Here is a 20292-nt window from a genome sequence, read left to right on the forward strand (position 1 = left end):
ATATATATAATATAAGTATATATACAATATAAGTATACATATAGTCTATATAGATATACTGCAGAAAAAAATCATTTGGCAGTGGGTTGTCATTCATGTCTTTCCTCTCATTAAACATTCCCTACAGCACCGGCCTTGCTATCTGGGCTAACAGCTAAAACCTGCCAGATACAGTTTCCTAAGAACACACCAAAACCACATGTATTTTTCTGACTTTTCTCCCCAGCTTTGTGCTAGATGCTGTCTTCAATGTTTTGTTATGTGCTAAATATACTCATGAATAGAGCTAGGTTAATTCTTTACCTGAAGTAGCTGAAAAATGCAAACTCATTGCTGTAAAAAGAGTCTGAACTTGTGCCAAGTTAGTTGAGTCCTTTCAGCCAAGAAAAAAACCTTGGAAAAAAGAAAAAAATTCCCTTCCTCCCAGCACCCCAGTACATTCTAGACTAGCATCACTAGAATTGCAGCAGCTTAAAAACCGTCACGTAAAGGAGGCATCACAGAATATCATCTCTTTGGCAAGATCTGAGTGCATACACCTAAGTGGGGAGAACTGAGAAAGCTTCCCATATTTCACCCTAGATGGATGCACAATGGTCATATTCAAACTCATTTCTGGAATAGTGTATCTTCTGTAATAATGTATGTGCACCACAACCTGCTTTAACCAGAAGATGACCTGAGTAAACAAGGAAGTGGAGATTTTAATGCATTTGAATTGGCCCCCTGGTCAAAGGACCAAGAGTGTGGACTGCACCTGGGAACATAAATCCATCCTATAGCTTAGAGAAAGCTCTTAAAAAAGAGGATGCTGTAATGTTATCATAGGACTAACAGCTATTACTACTAAAGCTTCTCAAAAGCAGCTAAAATGCAGATTTACCTGTTCCAGCTTATGCACTATGGTTTTTTTTGCTAGCACACTTTTAAAAACAGTACAAATAAGCTCTAAAATATTTTAATTCATACATCAGAAAACACACTGGTCAGATACTGTTAAAAAAGGGGAGGGTATATTTTAAACATGCAGCTGTTTAGATTATACATTTAAATTATCAAAATAATCAGTTAATGTTTGGAGGATTCCCTAACATTGGTTTAATGGGTGCATGTGTATTGAAACTGCCTGGGGGAGGAGGCAAGATCTGGATTTATTTAGGCCTTTCTGTCAGGTAAAGCAGCAAAGACCAGTTTTGTATTTTTTCTAAATTATGTTATACAGAGGTACAGCAGTCTCTGAGTTAGGGGAGTGTAAACTCTCTCAGTCGATAATTTGTTTATATCTACATTTTCTTGATTTCATGTGAATAAATGGCTGCACAGAGTACTGGGCAACAGTGAATCTAGATATTCATTTTATTGTGATTCTTTCTTTGTAAATTGGCCTTTCTACTTCCAAAATGACATTCTAGACCACATTCCCATCTGGGGAAATAAATAGAACTCCGTTGACTTGAAATAAGCATGGTGTATTCAGTCCAAACCTTCCCCTGACCAGTGAACATTTTATGTTTACACATCTGGACTCACAAGGTCTTGTGCGTACCATGGTTAGGATCTGCCTAGATATATATTCATTCAAGAAAAAGCTTTTTTCATGTACTAGAAACTACTGACATTGGAAAAGGAGCCATTACAGTCTTGATTTTCTATTTGTCCATTCCTTTTGGGGGCAACAAATGATCCTTCCAGCTGCCTTGCCCCTGCTGTACACACTGTTTAACAATGCCTTCGTTTTCGGCTGTGTGTTGTGGCACATAAGCAGAACTGCAAATCAAGTTTCTTAAAATAAAATGTGATATTAAGGCTTCATTCCAGCCAAAAAAAAAAAAAAAAAGACAGATATTCATGTTGTCCATGACAGATATTCACGTATGCTTTTGCATACTGGTGTAGTTAAGTGCACGATATAACCCTATATATATTATAACAACTAAATAATTAATGAAAGGCAAACTTCACTGCTGGAGCAAGGGAGAAAGAGAAAATTTTTATTCTAGCACTTTGTGATAGCTTTTTTCCCCCTGCTTCTGACTTTCTGTTGACATTGGTGTTGCTTATCTTTTCCAGCCTCCCACACATATTGATTACCTCTCAAGCTGATGCCCTCTGTTCTCCCTTGACTTGCTGCTTTATCTGGCTCTGTAACACTTGTACATTTTTAGTTACTTCTGTTTGTACACATGGGCCAAATTTATCCTTGGTTTACTGCCAAGAAGTTACATCAAGTATAAATTTGACTGTCTCAATCTTTCTTACTGCTTCTGAATTCAAGTTTCCAAACACAGATGAAGGCTGGGTCCCCAAGATGAAGTAAGTATTTATAGCACAGGGCCTGACCCTGCACACAGAGAGAAACGTCAGGCCTCTAATCAAAGCTACAGCTTCTTCATAAGTGTGAGCACAAGATTTTAAGTCTGTGTCAGACTTCCACACTCTCTGTTCCTTCAGCTCTACTTTTTATTCAGCTGACAGGGAAAAGGCTATGAAAAGCCTCTGCCAGACTAATAAACACATGTCTGTGTAACATGTTCACCTACATGTGATCTGGCCTAAACAAACTTCTTCACAGAAATTAAACTTATATGTAGAAGGAGATTAGAACTTGTGAGAATCTCAGTATTTGCCATGATTCCTTAATCACTCTATTTAAACTCATAACTGCAAATCCTGACATTCAAAATTTTGATGCTTTCATCCTATGTCACAGGGTCCAACCCTTGTATATATGTTATCCAACATGCAAACAGGAAAACGTAACTTCAGTATTTATTATTCTTACTTACCACTGTATTTCCTTTTTTTGTGGTAATATATTTTTTAAATTTTCATTTTAAAAAGGATTAAAATGATAATTCATTGTTTAAAAACACAAAATTATGAAACTCATTTAAAATTGTTCACTTTTAAGTGATTTCTTTAAAAAAGAGGGAAAAGAAAAATCAGAAGCAGGCATTTCTTTTGTTTTAAACATCAATCTTTTTCGAGAATCTTTTTTCAATAAAAATATTCTACTGTTCGTATTTGACATTTAAGAATCCTTCTGCCATCTTTACTGTTTTCTTGTTGTAAATTGTATGATTTACCAGCTGTGATGTGCGTCTATCTACAGCTGTCCTCCTATTATATTTCTTTCACAAACGTGTATTGCAATTTAAGACAATATCTAATTTACAAATGTACCCTAAGACATTTCAGTAGGAGCCTTTAGATAAGATCCTGGAGTCAGAGATTCTGAATCTCTTGTACCTGTGGAGCTCCAGTACAAGTATTGAGAATTACAAAGTCATGAAGACAGTGGAGAAGGTGAAAGTAGAATGATTTCATTCATCAAATCCCATGATGACAGAACTAGGGGCTGATTTACGAAACTCGTAGGAAAGCAGATAAAATACCTCTTTATACAAAAGTCTGTGAATTTCTGGAACTTGTTGCCGCAGGGATTGTGGAGATAGTTATTGGATTATGGAAATAATTATTACTAGCAGGTTGAGAAAGAGTTTAGACAAATTAAGCAGATCCTTAAAAGGACAACAAAAGGGCTAAGCAGGGCTATACTGTCTAATATTTAGAATACTGGGGAATTATGAGGGGAATGGCCCTCAGCAGTGGTGAGGCTTACATGCTTTCCCAAAGTAGATCTTGTACCATCACCATCAGACTGAATACTGGGCTAGAAAATTCACTGGTCTGACCCAGTGGGGTGTTTTTCTTATTTATGAACATGGCACTCCAGGATCTTCTCTGCATGCATGACACCTACCCTCAGCTATGGCCTTCATAGTTTCAGGCAAGCCCAACATCAGTCTTTCTGTCTAGCCTTGCTTGCAGTGCCAGTTAGGCTAAGAGAGCAACCCACAATAGGTTATGAGGCTGATCATCTCCAGCAACTGGAAGCATTAGGGATACGTGGGGAAAAATGAGAGCTGAAAATGAACTGACACATCTGCAAGTGCTCACATATTTAGGTATGTTCCGAGGACTTCATTTCAAACTGCCTCCACTTCCATACTTGTGAGCTTCTTAAAGCCTTAACCCCGTGTGAATGTAGGGCTACTTTGGATAGTAAACACATCATAGCTGTAGATTTATGTCTTCAGACAAACACAGAGGTTGCCACTGGCTGATGCTTACTCACACAAATTTATATCTCACTATTAACAATTTCTGCTGGAGAAGATAAAACTCTGTACTTCCCAGTCTTTGCCCACAGATTGCTACAGATCCACTGCTGAGCACACAGCTTTTTGTGTGTAGCTGCTGTACTGTGTGTGTACCTCCAAAGCTGATTTGAAGCCTTCTTTGTGACCTTGTGATCTTGAGCTGTCTGTATGCCACTGAGTCCTCCAGCATAAGTTTGAGGAGGAGAATGTCCCCGGGGGACAGCTGAGGACTGTGCCAGGTTCCAGCGACACTTCAGCAGTGCCCTGCTTCTCCTGGGAGTGATACGGAAACCTCTGTGACAGCTTTACACAGAGGTGAGTCTTCTGTGACTGCCCAGAAAGTGTCACATCCAAGTAACACACATCTCTTGGGTCATAATGTAGCATAAATGATAGAATATAATTTATTTTTAAAGCACAATTCTTATTTTTTATATGCAGAAAATATTATAGTCCTTGTTATCTGAAGCAACACAGTTTACTCACTCTCATAGTACAGAAAGATGTTACTCAATTTGAAAGCATCTAACACATGCAACAACGATTTTCAAATGAGTTATTAATATATTTTCCTAGATAGTTTTGCCTTCAGTGTTTCAACTATTTTCCTTGAATTTTTCCTGTCTTTGGGGAAGACTGGCAAAAATGGACAAATTTACAGTGAATTTTTTTTTCTGATTGCACATCTTCCTCTGCATAACTTTGGACACGGATTTCCTTCCAGATAATAACAAACTACTTCATTCAAATTTATTGTAGTGGGAAAGAAATAGTAAAAATTATTAATCAGGTCACCAATAAACTAGCAGATATTGTGCAGTAAATTCATGCAGTTTTTCCATATAGTTTCCTTGTCTCTGAATAGGATAGAGGTAATGACATTAAGAAATACTACTGTAATCACAGTAAAGGTTGTAAAAACTTTTGTGTGACTTCTTTTAATTACCTTGCACAATATAAAATTGAGAATAGCTTATTAATGCCAATATTTTTAAAGATGCAGAGCCTTTCTCCTCTTATTACTGTGGTGTTCACTGTGATGGAATTACCCATTTTCATTTTTTTCCCCTGAAGTAATCAATGTAAAACAATTTTCTTACAGTAATTATAGATATCACACATTTTATATAAATGGTTACATTGGGACTTGCGTATATTTTCAACCATTTAATGTAAAGTTGGACAATTAGGTTACACATGGGTAAAAAATTCAATATTAAGAAATTTACATAGTTCTTACCGTAATCATTGAGAAACATACCTTCTCTGACTAGCAGGCAGAAAACAGAAAGCACCTTTTGAAGACATCTCTAATCATACCATGCAATAATCTAATGAAGACTTTGTGCATTCACTGTGTGAAAACCCACATGTGATGGATGATTCCTTACATTCTCTGGGAGATTTATTCTCATCATAAAACACTTCACTGGCAGAAGTCTTTCCTCATATTTATCTTATATTTCCCTGTTTTAAAGCATTGCTTTATTACACCACTGTATAACTTTCTTTTGTCATACTGTATGCTTTCAATTACACTTGAAGTCCTTTTTATCAATTGCTGTGAGAATCTGACTTTTATGTTGTTTGTGAAATTTCTTTATTCCTAGAGCAGTTTGGGAGCTAAGAGTAATCAAATAATCTAGATGAGAAACAGAACTTATTGGAAGTGTTACATTCTGGTACACAGTGTAATAAATTATATATTACATATACTACTGGTACAGTAATTATATGTTGAGTCTAGCCTGCAAAGAAAGAAGGCAGTTTGGAGACAATATGCAGAAAGCTGAGGGGTTTGATTTTCTAAATTCAAGTGAAATTTAGCTGTTATTTTCCAGACAGGTGTGATTTTCATTAGTTTTTAAAGTAAATTAATGAAGATATTAAATTAATATATCAGTAACTACATGAGAAACACAAGATCTGAAACCTTGAATATTTTACAGGTTTCTTTCTTTTTATAGTAGGGATTAAGAAATATGATATTTTTTGTTATAACCCTTCTTGTTGACAGATCAGGTTGTCAGAGGTGTTGTCAGTAAGTACCTGACATTTACATCAAGCTTCATGAACAAGGTCTGTCCAACTGTCCCATTTTTAGAGCAAAGAATCAGAGCACAAGGATGCAGCAGCTAGACTGTGATTTGGGGAGCATCCAGGTCTCTGACCTTAAAATTAGGTGAGCTTTGCACTGCTGGCTTCATCATTATGGAGAAGAATGAGGATATTTGTAACATAGAAAAAGTACACAGAAACACAATCATTATTAATAGAGCCTTGAACTGGAGAACAGAGCTCTGATATAAAGCATTTTTACTGTGCTGATGTCCTTCCTGGGATTTCCTGTGGCTGATCACTAAAGAACAGTTGGCAGAACAGTTTGCCATGACTTGGGGCTTGCTTTGTTGTTGCTTGCTATTTTCTTGTCAAACGTACTATATGGTTATGAAACTAGGCTGTATTTTCAAAGGTGAAAAAAAGTGTTATTTTACAAATTTACCCACACCATAAAAGCCAAACTTCCTACTTTAATGTGGATGGTGTGCATAGTACCCGGTTTAAAATGCTAGGGAGTTTGGGTCTACCTCTGGGAGCAAAGTAGTTTTGAACCTGTTCTCTGTCATCCCCTTAGCCACTCTAAAGTTTGAGTGTGAATATAGTACTCTGTTTATATACTGCAGATGTTATCTAAGCTTGGACTCAAGTGGGTGACCTGTCAATGGCTTGGACCTTGGTCCAAGAATGTATAATAAACTCCTAAATTAGGCAGACTCCCCTTGCCAGATATGTATGCTGCCTTGATATTTCTCACAGAACTCGCATTCTTACCTGACAGTTACAGGCTGAAAGTCATACCAGCAAAACAACATGAATACCAATGATATTTAAAAGGCAAGTACTGGAGGTTGTCTGACAGACATTCGATTTTACTTGTTTTCTTCTGTACAACACACAGTTTGAGAGTGTTCTTTCAACTCATGCAATATAAAGATTTTGTCAGTTGTCTTCTTCTACGTACAAGTTTACCACTCTCCAGTCTCTCTTGTGTAAGAAAATTAGCTACCTGTTTATTTCCAAAAAAGTGAATTAATTTTGTGTGAAATATTCTGGAAGAGTACAATGGAATACTCCATAGCCAAAGGAGGTGTTTTCTTAAAGTCTGCATGAAAAGAACTACGGAGATTAAAATCATTAGTCCTGCACTGAGCATTATCAATCCTGAACCTCTAAATAGTAATCAGCCTTGGCTGGAATTCACATTCAAGCCTGTATGACGGGAAATTTTACATTTAGAATTGATGGTACCAGAAACCCCATGAATAATCACCATTAGATATTGACTAAACACTTAGGTTCTTTTGAAATCAATTTGTCTGGAGAGATTGATATACCCCTGGGCCACATTTAAACCAAATATAAAAAATTGGCCTCCATCTGGTTTTGTACATAAGCTAAAACCAAATCAAGACGAGGGGATGAAGAATTTCCAAAAAATCCTGAGATGAGTGGTAAGGGTTTGATTAGGCTCATCTGCTTTTCATGGCCCAGACGAGAATTTCTGGGGCAAATTCTAAATGTTAGCACTTTGATTGCAGCTTTCTTTTTAACATATGAAATGTTTCAGGTATAATTAATTTTGTTTGCAATTATGCTAATTGAGGTGCCTAAGATCCTCAAATATGAATATTATTGGATGATCAGGAGCCTTAAATGATGTATTTTCATGCTTCTCCCTGGTATGCACATCTACCTCTACTCAATTCTGTTTATCTCCCTGTGCACTGAAAATCTCATTTCTGATATTTCTGTGGACTTCTGGGTCATTCAGAAAGCCATTCTGAGCCATATTTACAGGCCCAGCGCTCTGCAGAAGCAAGATCTGTAAGACAGAAGCAGCAGAAATACCTATGAAATGGTGAAAGCACCAGAAAATTACAGGTTGCAGAGCATTTCAGGGAAGAAGAGACCAAAGGTTCAAAGGCACAGTCTTATCAACTCACATAGAAACACTGAGAGAAAGGAAGGGAGGGAATTGGTGGAGAGCTTATGGTGACACGAGTAGTGTATAAATAAAAAGAAATCATCAGACTTTCTCCAAATATTTAAAATTTTGGATACGTCTCTGAGCCTCCTGCTGGTAGAAGTGACATCTTCATATTAGTTCAAATTAATTTGTGTTTGTGAAGGAGAGCTAATGAGCTGATTCTTAGCCCAAATGCTAAAGCACAGATGCCATTTTGGGTATGTTAATAGCTTTAGCCCCACTGAATCCCTACAGCAAGGCCCCAGACCAGATTAAGAGACCTGGCTGGAGCTGCCATGGCACAAAGGGAGGGTGGGCTTCTGGTGGGGCTGCTCAGGGTGGGGAAGGCTCAGTGGTGATCTCTGGACCCTGCTGAGAGGATATCTGGGAGCCATCAGTAATCCTGTCTCTCAGAAGGATTTCTTTCTCCACCCAGACTACCCTTGGCCATCTGACTTTACTGCCCTTCAAGTCAGCACTGTGCTTCCCTTCATGTTCTGCTAATTCTTCTGCATGGTGTGCAGTGGCCTAGGGATGCTCACACAATACTTCACTGTTCAGACTGGTCACTACACCCCACAAAACCTTAAGAACATATGACTGCTCTGCTTCCTCCCTTAGCTGTAGAAAACTCCTCAACAGTGGTATAGCAATTGGCAAGAGAAGGGTGGGAAGCTCTATGCAGGGTAAATGCTGTTATCCTTACATTTCCTGTTGGCTACCTGCAGTAAAGATATGTTAAGCAATCTGCTGATATTGTGGTTCCACAAGGTGGATGAGTCTAGTGTGCTTGGCACCAGGTATAGCTGAAGGAGAAATATGCTGCGCGTGGACAGGATCCTTCTGCTGGCATGCACTCATTAAACAGCTATCCTAACCCTGCAGCATCAGAGACCACTTGTCCATCTTTCAATTCTGTTCTACTTTCCCCATCCCAAATGATTTTCACCCTCGGCAGAGTGTATCATCCTACACTAGATCCCCCTACCAAAGGGCTGCAGCTGAGATTTCTCAGCTTCCCTGCTTGGTTTCTCCACTTCCTTCTCAGTGGAGAAAACCCCTCCAGATACAGCTGGTCAGACATGGACTGGTGTAGCAGAAGAGAAGCAGTAGCACTGCATACGAAGGATTTTCCCATGACATGTAATTTTATAGAAGAAACATCAGACACTGGCATTTTTGACCCCTCAACCTTGAGTGGAGAGTTTTCCTAATGGAGAAGTGGTGGTGTTCTTTCCCACCTCCACACAGGGCAAGTAAGCAGACTCTGTAACATCTGCAAACTGGATTTTAAAGTACGGAAGAAGAAAACAGTGAAGATCTATATATTTTCCCTGCTGCATGGGTAAATACCACTTTTTGTTAATTAAAGGCTATAGCCAAGATATAAAAATACAGAATGTATGAAAATAAATCATGTTTTCTTTGCATTTTGGACCCAGTTCAATGTGTAGCATCACCTTAAAAATAGTAGAATGCATTAACATTTGTTTAAAAAGCTTATATTAAAACTAAGGGGAAGAATATAGGAAACTTTAAAATCCATAGAGCCATGTACAAGCCAAGTGCCATTTCATATATAGCATTGTATTCAGCCTTTATCACTTTTGGCTGAAAAGCACATACTACTGTTTCGCAGAATCCCAAAGCAGGAATAATAAAGAAATTAACAAAATATTCCATCAAAAAAAAAAGGGAAGAGATCTTTTCCTTGGGGAAAATATTAATACAAGAAAGGCCAAAGATGTATACTAAAATGATGAACAGCAGCAAGGCCCTCAAGAAGTATTTTTGACCTTTCTTATAAATGTAAGAACAACAAATCAGTTAAATAAACCTGTCATTCCAAGGTAAGACAAGGGAATAGTCTTCGCTCTAAGCAAAATGAGTCAGCAGAACCTGTTACATCCTGCTAATATATAAATGCCACTGAGCTGACTGAAATGTTCAATTTAAGCATTGAAAACTGCTTATTGCAGGATTGTTCCTTCTGAAACATTTGATATTTCTACAATAAGAGGCTTCTCACAAGACAGACTACCAGTCTGATCTGATGCAGTAATTTACATATTTGCAATCTGGTATTCTGGGGTGGCATGGCCTGAGAGTTAAAAACTTCATGGATGTGTCTAGGGATTGCCAAGGGTTTAACCTTGCCCAGGGTGCCTAGCCAGCTCAGTACATAATGCTGTTTCTGCTCCCTGCCCTCCAATGCCTGAAAAACTTCATAGGTAGGAGGACAATAGGTAAGTAACAAGTGTATAATTAGCAGCACCAAATGATAAGCACACAGACAATTTGCTATGTTCCTAGCATAGGTACAGTGCAACTAATCAAAAGTACAGAAGTGGTACAAATATTTAAGAGATGTTTTTTTTTGCAATGTGTGTAAGGAGACAGTTGCACAGCTGTGAATCTCTAATACTACCAGGTAGTTACTGTCTTCTTGCCTCTTCTGGTAACTCCATAGCAGAAGCATAGGGATGAACTGCACCCACAAAGCCATGTGAGCAAAGGACCTGTGAAGGGAATGGGGAGTAGTTGAAAAGGCTTTCAGGATTCAGATGTTCGTGACAAAGATACATGGAGCAAAGATGGAGGAAGCCAGTCTAAGAGTTGCATACATCTTTGTCACTTCCTACTCAATTTCCTGCGCCCTAGGTCATGTCACATAGGAGTATCCACATGACTCTGCACCTCCACTATCTAGATATCACTGGATCCGCTGGCTGATAAAACACTATTTTGGTGTGTTTGAGTAGCCAAACAAGTAGTTCTGTGAGACAGTCTGAGACAGTGGGGCCAGAGAGTCAAGCTGGTGAGGAAGGAATGTCAGGACAAACAGCATCTTCAAGCTGATCAAATTCCTTAGACTTTAAACCTAACCCAGAGCCTGCAGCTCCACTCTTTACCCAGGTACAATATTCAGGTTGTTACTGATGTTTGCAAAAGGGCCACAACTTATTTGTCTCTTCAAAACCTCTCATTTCCCTGTGTTTGCCTTCACTAATGTGTGGTAAATGTGGCATGGTAAAAGCACATAGAACCCGTAAAACATACTTCCTTTTCAGCCTGCACATTTGTACTCTATGGAGGATTTAGGCCTTATCACCCACTCACTGGAGTCACACGTGAATGCACAGCAGAGATTTGTCATTCGGTTAACCATTAACTAAAAACCCTTATGAACCTGGACACCAAAATTTGTGGTTTTTACAGCTTAGTCATCATCCACCTTGAAGGAAGTGAGGGGGACCTATAAATCACTCCAATTAATCACCCCTCCCCCTAAAAAATGTAGTCAAAGCACTCCAGAAATAAAACCATATGGCACAATCATGTCAGATCTGTTTATATAAGCTGTTCCTAGAAACAGCAGTAGTGTAATACCAGATTTCCATATACTGAATCAATATTTGAGCATTTGAGACCAGATGTTTTATAAGATGCCATTAAGTGAGCAGAACACATTAGCAGGTTCAAAACAGGCTGTGGAGGGTTCTTCAGACCCTGTGCCTCCACTTACATTCCTCAGTCTCACAGCACCAACATGCACTCTCCAAGTCCTTTTGATTGGATTCAGCAGACTCAAACAGATTGTGACTATCATGCCTTGTTTTTTCTCAAAGAGTTTTATACATTTAGGACCAGCAATAACAAACTAATGAACTGCTTGTTTATTTGAATAACAGCTCCTGGTAGATGTGCTCATTGGGTTACACAGGCTTTCAGAGGTCTCATTTTTGCATTGCATTGTTTCTAGGTTGCGATGCGATGGCTTTAGCTGTACATTAATGAGCACCTGCATGGTTGGTGACATTTGTCTGTCATTCTGCTTAAGACAGAAAAGCATAAACTGTGCTGACTGACTTACCACACAGTTTATGCAATCATAGATGTAGGGTTTAAAATACAAGGTTTAAGTTTTACTCCATTCTTATCAGTATGGGGTTTAGCTTGTTTGGCAAGAAAATATCAGATGTGGAGTCACAATGATATACAAATTATCGTGTGTGCTGTAACTCCGTTGTGTCATGTTGTATATGACAGTATGTACTTTTGCATTATTCAGCATTTTAAGCCACCACTGAAAACCAGAATGCTTTACAGTCTACTGAGAAATTTATATCTTCCTAAAATATGGTGCTTCGTATGAATAAAATCCAAGCTACCTATATCTATCCTTTTCCTGTGCAGCAGGCTGGATTCATTCAGCAAGAGCAAATGTTAACTCTTTCAATATTTTTCTCAGGGAGAAACAAACTTAATGTCTACCAGGAGCTCTTTGAAGGTCTCAGGCTGCTAAGATGATGGATGACATAAGTATACCTTTCTGTTTTTTCCCACTCTCCATTGCCTACTCCCAAGTCAGCTGTAGCCTGCTACTTGAAGAAGAATATTGGAGCTTGCTATTCAGGTAGATTTGTTGCTTCCAGTCTGTTTGATGATATACTGTGTAAGTTCTCTATATTATTAATAATAGTAATTAATATATCATAATGACAATTATTAATTATTAACCTGTAATTAATTTAAGCAATTTATCACCATGTTATGACAACTTTCCTATGTGAACAGAGATTTCTTTGGAAGAGAATTAAATCTAGTGGTCAGAATATGAATTTGAATGGGCAGTAACTCAAAATTTGCTTTGTTTGTTTCCTTTTCAATAAATTATTTGAAGAATGGATGCAATATCTCAAGATGCTTTATACCTCAAGAAAATACTCATCTTCAAACTTAGCTGGAGACTGAGGTTAAACCTGACTTTCCATTTTGCATAGTAATCACTTTAAAGTGATTAAAGGTTGCCAGACCACTCTAATGCCTCAGTACCATCTTCCTGATACCTGGTTGCATTCTAGCATTCTTCCCCGTAATATCAACGTAAACCTAATTCCACCTTTGGAAAATTCTACAAGAAAATAACTGGCGTAGGGACTTCTGGTGATGCATGCAATGCTCTGCAGTTCCCAGTCAGCACTCTGGGACCAACAAAGTTAACAGCAGTAAGAGCATTTTGTTAAATCAGAATAAGACCTAGTACATGTAGGATCCAGCAACATGCATTTTTATAAAGTAATTTCCTAGACCTGAACTGCAATCAATATCTCTTTGTTATTTCTTTCTTTGTGGAGAAAACATTATTTATCTATCACTATATCTTTGAACCAGAGACTGAATAATATTTCAGTTATAGCCAGCTGGCACCATTTAGTGGGATTCTTTTCCTGCAGATTTATCTTGATAATGAAATAGTTTTGTTATTTTGTGAGATATCAGAAACTCCTTGTGAAATCAGTTAATGCTTCTTTTCCTTTATAGATATTTTAGGAGTGATATTGCAACACTGAATGGAAATAAAACTTAATGCTCAATGGTTCATAAGGCACTCAGTTGTCACAACAATAATACGGTACAAGTATCAGAATAAAACAAATAGTGAGAACCAAGACTTTTGCTTTTTTCAAAAAATGAAAGTGTACGAGGAATGTGCCTATTTACCTTGTTTTTAATAGAACTTGAACTTTAAACTTTATTTCATTAAATATTTCGGTTTGGGGGGAAAAAAGCTTTTGAGTGAAAATACAATGTAATTTCAATTCAGTCTCTCCCATCTTCCTCCTCTGAAAACCAGACCATCATATTTCCATTTCAGGCAGACCTTGTTATACAGTCCTTGGTAAAGAAACCACATTTTGTGTGTTTTGTCACATTCCACTGCAGACTCTTGATGGAAATTTGGCTCAGATAGAAACTAGATACCAATAATATTGTAAGGAATTGATAGTTATCCAAACATCATTAGAAATGAGACTCTTTTTTGGCTCTGTATCAGGTACATAGCACATAGCAGCATGATTACTCTGTGTATTAACAGAAAATATGTTTTCTGACCAGGCAGTGCAGAATAGGCAACAGATTGAACAACTATTTCAATTGTTGGCATTTTATAATACTCCAAAATATCTGAAATTTAATATTCCAATTTCTTTTAAAAAATAAAAAGAAGACATTTAATTTCAGGTCAGTTGAATCTTCAGCCAATTTTAAGATATTTCATTTATTTTCCCATTCTCTTCTGCGATCAAAAATTAAGCCTGATGCACCAAGTCTCCTCTTGTTAAAACTAAGGCAGTCCTTCACAGGGGTTCTACAACCACAGTCTGTCTTGGAAGGCCTGATCCAGAATGAACCTATATTTTAATAAAGAAACAGGATGTAATGAACTTGGATCAGAGTCTAATTAATAGTCCGCATCCAAAATGGAAGATAGATACAGATAAATTTTGATCACAGTAAAATACTTGAGCATGGTGATTAAAAGTAATTTTCAATTCAAAACTGTCAAACTGCTTTTTCTGTGAAAAGTTTTGTGAACTGATAGGCCTAATTAGCTTGAAAAACAAAGTCTGAAGATCAGAATTACTCGTGGGACAGAAACTCAACTTTTAAAAATATATTGCAAATTTAGTGTATTTTAAATTCTAGGCCCTCATGACTTAAAAAACGCATTTCACCAATGGAACAAACTGGGATTTTCAATTGAGAAGTCTAGTTTAATGTGGGCACTGAAAAAGAATCAGTGTCTTTCTTAGTAAACCTCTCCCAGTTTATTAATGACACATTTTGATAAGACCTCATTAGAAGTTGAGACTGCTGTTAATGTGATACATTGTGACACTGAGTAACATTTAACTTAGAACAATTAACACCATGGCTGGTCATTTCAACTTTTTTTTCACCTACACTGAATTCATTCTTTAATGTACGTGCAGATATGCATGTGGGTGTTTGCCTGTACATGTAAAACATTTTCATTTCAAACATACTTCCTGCTTAGGCATGTTTTTTAAGCCAAAAAAGCTAAAGATGCATGTGTTCATTTGCAGGAAGATTTTGTGCTTTAATGATACATTTTTCTATCATGTAGCAATTTAAACATGACTGTTACATATCATTAACAATTAATCTGCAGCATTGTTTTGACCAAAATTTCACAGAATGGATTTTATTGAATCATGATTTCAATTAGACATGAATAAAAGAAATCCCATTTGCTGTACTTAACTAAATATAGAATCAAAAATTATTACTTAAGAAAAATCCAAAATACTCTTAGGGCAATTCTACTAAAGTGTGAGAATGAGAAAGGGAGATTTTGAAAAGACAATATCTAAAAAAATCCCACAAGTATTTTAGCTATCTGTAAAAGTAATGACAGCCTCACTTAAACCCAGTTAATAATGCCCTGACTATGAATCCATTGACACTTTCTGTCAATAGCAAATACTGTTTCAAAACATGAGCCCTCGCCCAGTTAAAGTAAAAGCAAATCCTTTTAAAAGTCAAAAGACCGGTTTGCCAGCAGAAGAACACAAAAAGCAATTAAATTTGTAAGTGTGCCTTGCCCCTATATCCAAACCAATTTCCTATATATTGTGATTGCAATCAGGAGTCAACATATCTAAAGTCTGCCGAGTTTTTAGTGATAATACTTGATCTTTCATTTCTTCACTGTCAGTACAGTCTGCTTAGTAGAGGAGAGGTAGAAAAGCAGTTTTCTGACCACTCTTATTACTATTCAATACATCTACAGAATTTTATTTTCTCTGCTTGCCAGGAAACTTGTCTTATATCCTGCCTATGTCAGATGTCATTGGATGTCATCTATCTGGATTTCTGCAAAGCCTTCAACACTATCCCCCACAACATCCTTCTCTCTAAATTGGGGAGATATGGATTTGATGGGTGGACTGCTTGGTGGATAAGAAATTGGTTGGGTGATCACATTGAGAGGGTAGTGGTCAACGGTTCAATGTCTAGATGGATACCAGTGACAAATGGTGCCCCTCAGGGATCAGTCACCAAGCTGAGTGGTGCAGTTGACATGCCAAAAGGATGGGATGTCATCCAAAAAGACCTGGACAAGCTGGAGAGGTGAGCCTGTGTGAACCTCATGAGGTTCAACAAGGTCAAGTGCAAGGTCCTGCACATGGCTCAGGGCAACCCCCGATATCAATGCAGGCTGGGGAAAGAAAGGATTGAGAGCAGCCCTGGAGAGAGGGACTTGAGGGTACTGATGGACAAAAAGCTGGACATGAGCCGGCAATGTGCGCTGGCAGCCCAGAAGGCCAACTGTACCCTGGGTTGCATCAAAAGCAGCATGGCCAGCAGGTGGAGGGAGGTGATTCTGCCCATCTGCTCTGCTCTGGGGAGACCTCACCTGGAGTCCAGCATCCAGCTCTGGACCTCTGAGCACAAGAAGGACATGGAACTGTTGGAGTGGGTCCAGAGGAGGGCTACAAAATTGATCTGAGGGCTGGAGCACCTCTCTTGTGAGGACAGGCTGAGGGAGTTGGGCTTGTTCAGCCTGGAGAAGAGAAGGCTGCAGGGAGACCTGACTGAGGCCTTTCAGTACTTAAAGGGGGCTTATAGGAAAGATGGGGACAAGGTTTTTAGCAGGGCCAACTGTGACAGGACAAGGGGTAATGATTTTAAACTAAAAGAGGGTAGGTTTAGACTGGATATAAGGAAGACAGTTCTACAACGAGGGTGGTGAAACACTGGCACAGGTGGCCCAGAGAGGTAGTGGAAGTTCCCTAGAAGGGTCAAGTTGGATGGGGCTCTGAGCAACCTAATCTAGTTAGCTGTGTCCCTGCTCACTGCAGGGGGGTTGGACTAGACCTCTAAAGGTCCTTCCCAACCCAAAACATTCTATGATTCTAAATTTCACCTTATTAAACTCTGAATGAGCCATATTTTAATAAGAACATCTTCTAAGTAATTTCTGTACCTGTCTGTTCTCCTTATGTTGGCAGCAAAATTTCCTGAGAGTGATCCCGTAATTTCTTCCCTTTATTAGTAATTTACTATTAAAAGTCAATGTAACATTGGAGCATTCTGAAAGATGTTTTGAGATCCCTGACGTAATCTGATTTACAAATGAGAACACATGAAAGTGCATTTCCATTCATTTTGCTTGAGATTAATCTGGTCATGAACAAAAGTTTTCAAATCCATAGGAGTTTAGTTGTTGAATTTCATTTCATAGTCATAGAATAATTAAGGTTGGAAGGGATCTCAAGATGTCATTCCTTCAATCTATGTTGACCTAAGTTTCTTGTGCTTAATTGGAAAAAAAAAATAGGTTACAGTCCATTTCAGAATTCACCCTTTGACCTACTGGCTTTTACTGGCTCCAGTAAAAGCTCCAGTTCAGAAGGGAACTAAAAAGAGAATTTAAAAGATGTAATTAAGCTGCTAATAATTACCATTTATTGAAAAAAAAAAAAAACCACCTCATCTCTAGCCAACAATATATTCTGGCTGTTCATGCCAACAGGGTCATCTGAAAATATAAAAAGACTTATGCCTTTATCTGTAGATTTGAAATGGGTATCTTTTGTGCCAGTATTTTTTTTTTATATTTTCAAGAAATATAAATACAAATAAAAATACACCAACCAGAAGAATGAATGAGAGGTTTATATTTGAGTTTGATGACTCACTTGGTGATTAACTGTTTGTTGGTTACTGACTATCAGCTTTCCTTTCTGAAACTACAACCAGACAAAGAATAGTGGTTTTTGTTTGCTTTAAACTGCAATTGTAAAATAATGAGTTATTTGCTTTACCTCTGACATAATATTTTTTACTTTGTTCCTCTATCTTTTGTAATAATAGGAAAAGGTAATTAGTGCTTGTAGATGTACTTCACAGTAGGGGAAAGGAAAAAAAAAACCCAAACCAACAGTGAAAACAGAAGGGAAGGATCCATGAGGTCACTCTCCAAAAGCTTTAAGCAGTTTGAGCCTCAATTTGCAGGAACCCTTCAGAATCCCTTGGCTAAAATAGGTAGGTAGGTACTTCCTACAAGAAAGAACAAGAGTTCTTAAGAACACAAGTACTAAAAATTGAATGATGCCCATAATACTGACAGTACCCAGTCTTGGAGAGGTGTGTTTCCAAAGCCTTACCTCAAAATTAAACCCCTAACTGTGTTGCAGAGTTTTAATTTCACAGTGACCAGTGCCAACCAAAATCTTGAGCTGTAGACCACCCTCTTACTAGGGAGGCAACCAAGAGTGAGTTCACCCACTTTTTGTTCAACAGATTCATGGCTGGACCATACATTTTTGTTTGTTGGCTGTTATTTTTTTTTTTTTTTAGCACAATATAGCATGCTTGGAAACTCCCCCTTGCTTGGACAGGAATAAAACTCCACTTGTGTAATGAATGATGATGTCTCTCAGGCACCTCTTTTGTATAGCAAGTGCCACAAAATCATGTATTCTACATTATTTGAAGCTTTCCATAACAGGCTAGACATATCTGTCTGGGATGACATAGGGATATCTGATTCTAACTTTTGGCTAAAGAGTGAACTAGAAAACTTCTGAAGTCTTTTCCAACCTTATCTTGCCATAAGTCTATTACCTGAGTCTCTGCAAGTACAACCAAACCCAGTGCTTCTTGGCCATATGCTTGATAAATTACACAAGTATAAAGCACGCATATTATTTTGCTATGAATATATTTTTTCTTTATTGTGAGATGACAGTGAATTGAAAATTGTCAGCTGTAAAACCCTATACTAGTAAGAAAAGATGTCTCAAAATTGCTTCTGCATCTAACAGTATTAGTATGCTTTTTTTATTCCTCTGCCCCATTCTTATGATAATGTATAGTTTTAGGAAAATATGCAATTGTTGACACATCCTCATTTGTAGAAAGATCTGTTTTGGAGTGCTGGAATGTCATAGTGGAAAATTCTGTTTCAGAATTCAGAATTCAAATTTTATTTTGAGTATTATTTTATGCCTTTTTATTGTTTTATATTTTGTGTGTGTAAACTGACATTAATGATCTATGACGTACAAGCTGTCTTGTACTGCAAAGAAAGGATACATCTCCATCAGTTTGAAGCAGCAGCCATTCTGATAAAATTAGTTTGCTATGTTGCATTTATATCTTGATCTGGCCTGTAAGTAGTATTACTGTGGCTTTAATGAGATTCTTGAGAATATTACAAAGCCTTATTAGAATTGCATACTAACTATAAATATGCTTCAGCATCCAAAAGCATTGTCATGATAGGAAGATGTTCAGATGATTTTGGAAAAAAAATGTAGACATATATGGTCTTTTGGTGATAACCTGATCTGCAGTGAAGAGTTTCTTAGAGAAGAATATTGTGAGTAATACATATCAGGTTATGTTGCAGTTAATTTAGGAACTGAGCCAAAATTGTGAGAGTGATTAGGGATATCTCTCTGGATTGGATTATGGGCATACTCATCAACCACCCAAACCCTGAGTTTCATTTCGAAAAGTTTAGAGAGAGTGGGAGAAAGTTGTTGCAGGTAGCATGAATGATCAGAGATACGCAGGCTTGGAGTGAAAGTGGAATTTAGCAAAATTCACAGTGTATCTATACTTTTGAATCATTCTCTAAAGGTCCTTTTACTGCCCAGTTCACACTCTTAGTTATGTGAAAGTCAAGACCCACTTGAAACGATTCCCTTTTTTAAGAGATGAGAATTTTATACTGTAGAGTGTACTATACTGTTTTTTTGGTGTTGATAGTTGTTTTTCCAGGTTGCCTGTGTTTCCACAAAGATATGTCCATTGTCACATCAGGTATGAATAACTGCTTTGGTGTCCCTTCTCTGTCCACAGAAATCTGGTGATCTCAACAATTGGTTTTGTTAGTAGCTCAGAAGTGTCTCTTCAATTCAATTTCTGTTACCAACATGCAAGAATTCACATGTATATATTAACCTGGTACCAAGCAAAGTTTTGTTTCAAAGGTTTTTTTCTTCCAATGTGTATTATTATAAAGTGTATTCTAACACATCTACTCCTTTTAAGGCAATAACTACCCTGCAAATTTTACTTGCTTATACTTTTCTGAGAGTTAAAATATTTACTTTGTGAGTTCTAGGAATAAACTATATTAGAAAGTGTTTGAGAATATTGAAATTAAAAACTTCAGACTACTGCATATTATAAAAAACCAACCAAACAAAAAAACCAACTTAGAATTCAATCTCAATCTAAATTCATTTTAAAAACCCCCAAACTTAGAAATCCTGTAAA

The sequence above is a fragment of the Egretta garzetta genome, unplaced genomic scaffold, assembly GCF_000687185.1.
Source record: "Egretta garzetta isolate BGI_Z169 unplaced genomic scaffold, ASM68718v1 scaffold268, whole genome shotgun sequence".
In the NCBI taxonomy this organism is placed as follows: Eukaryota; Metazoa; Chordata; class Aves; order Pelecaniformes; family Ardeidae; genus Egretta; species Egretta garzetta.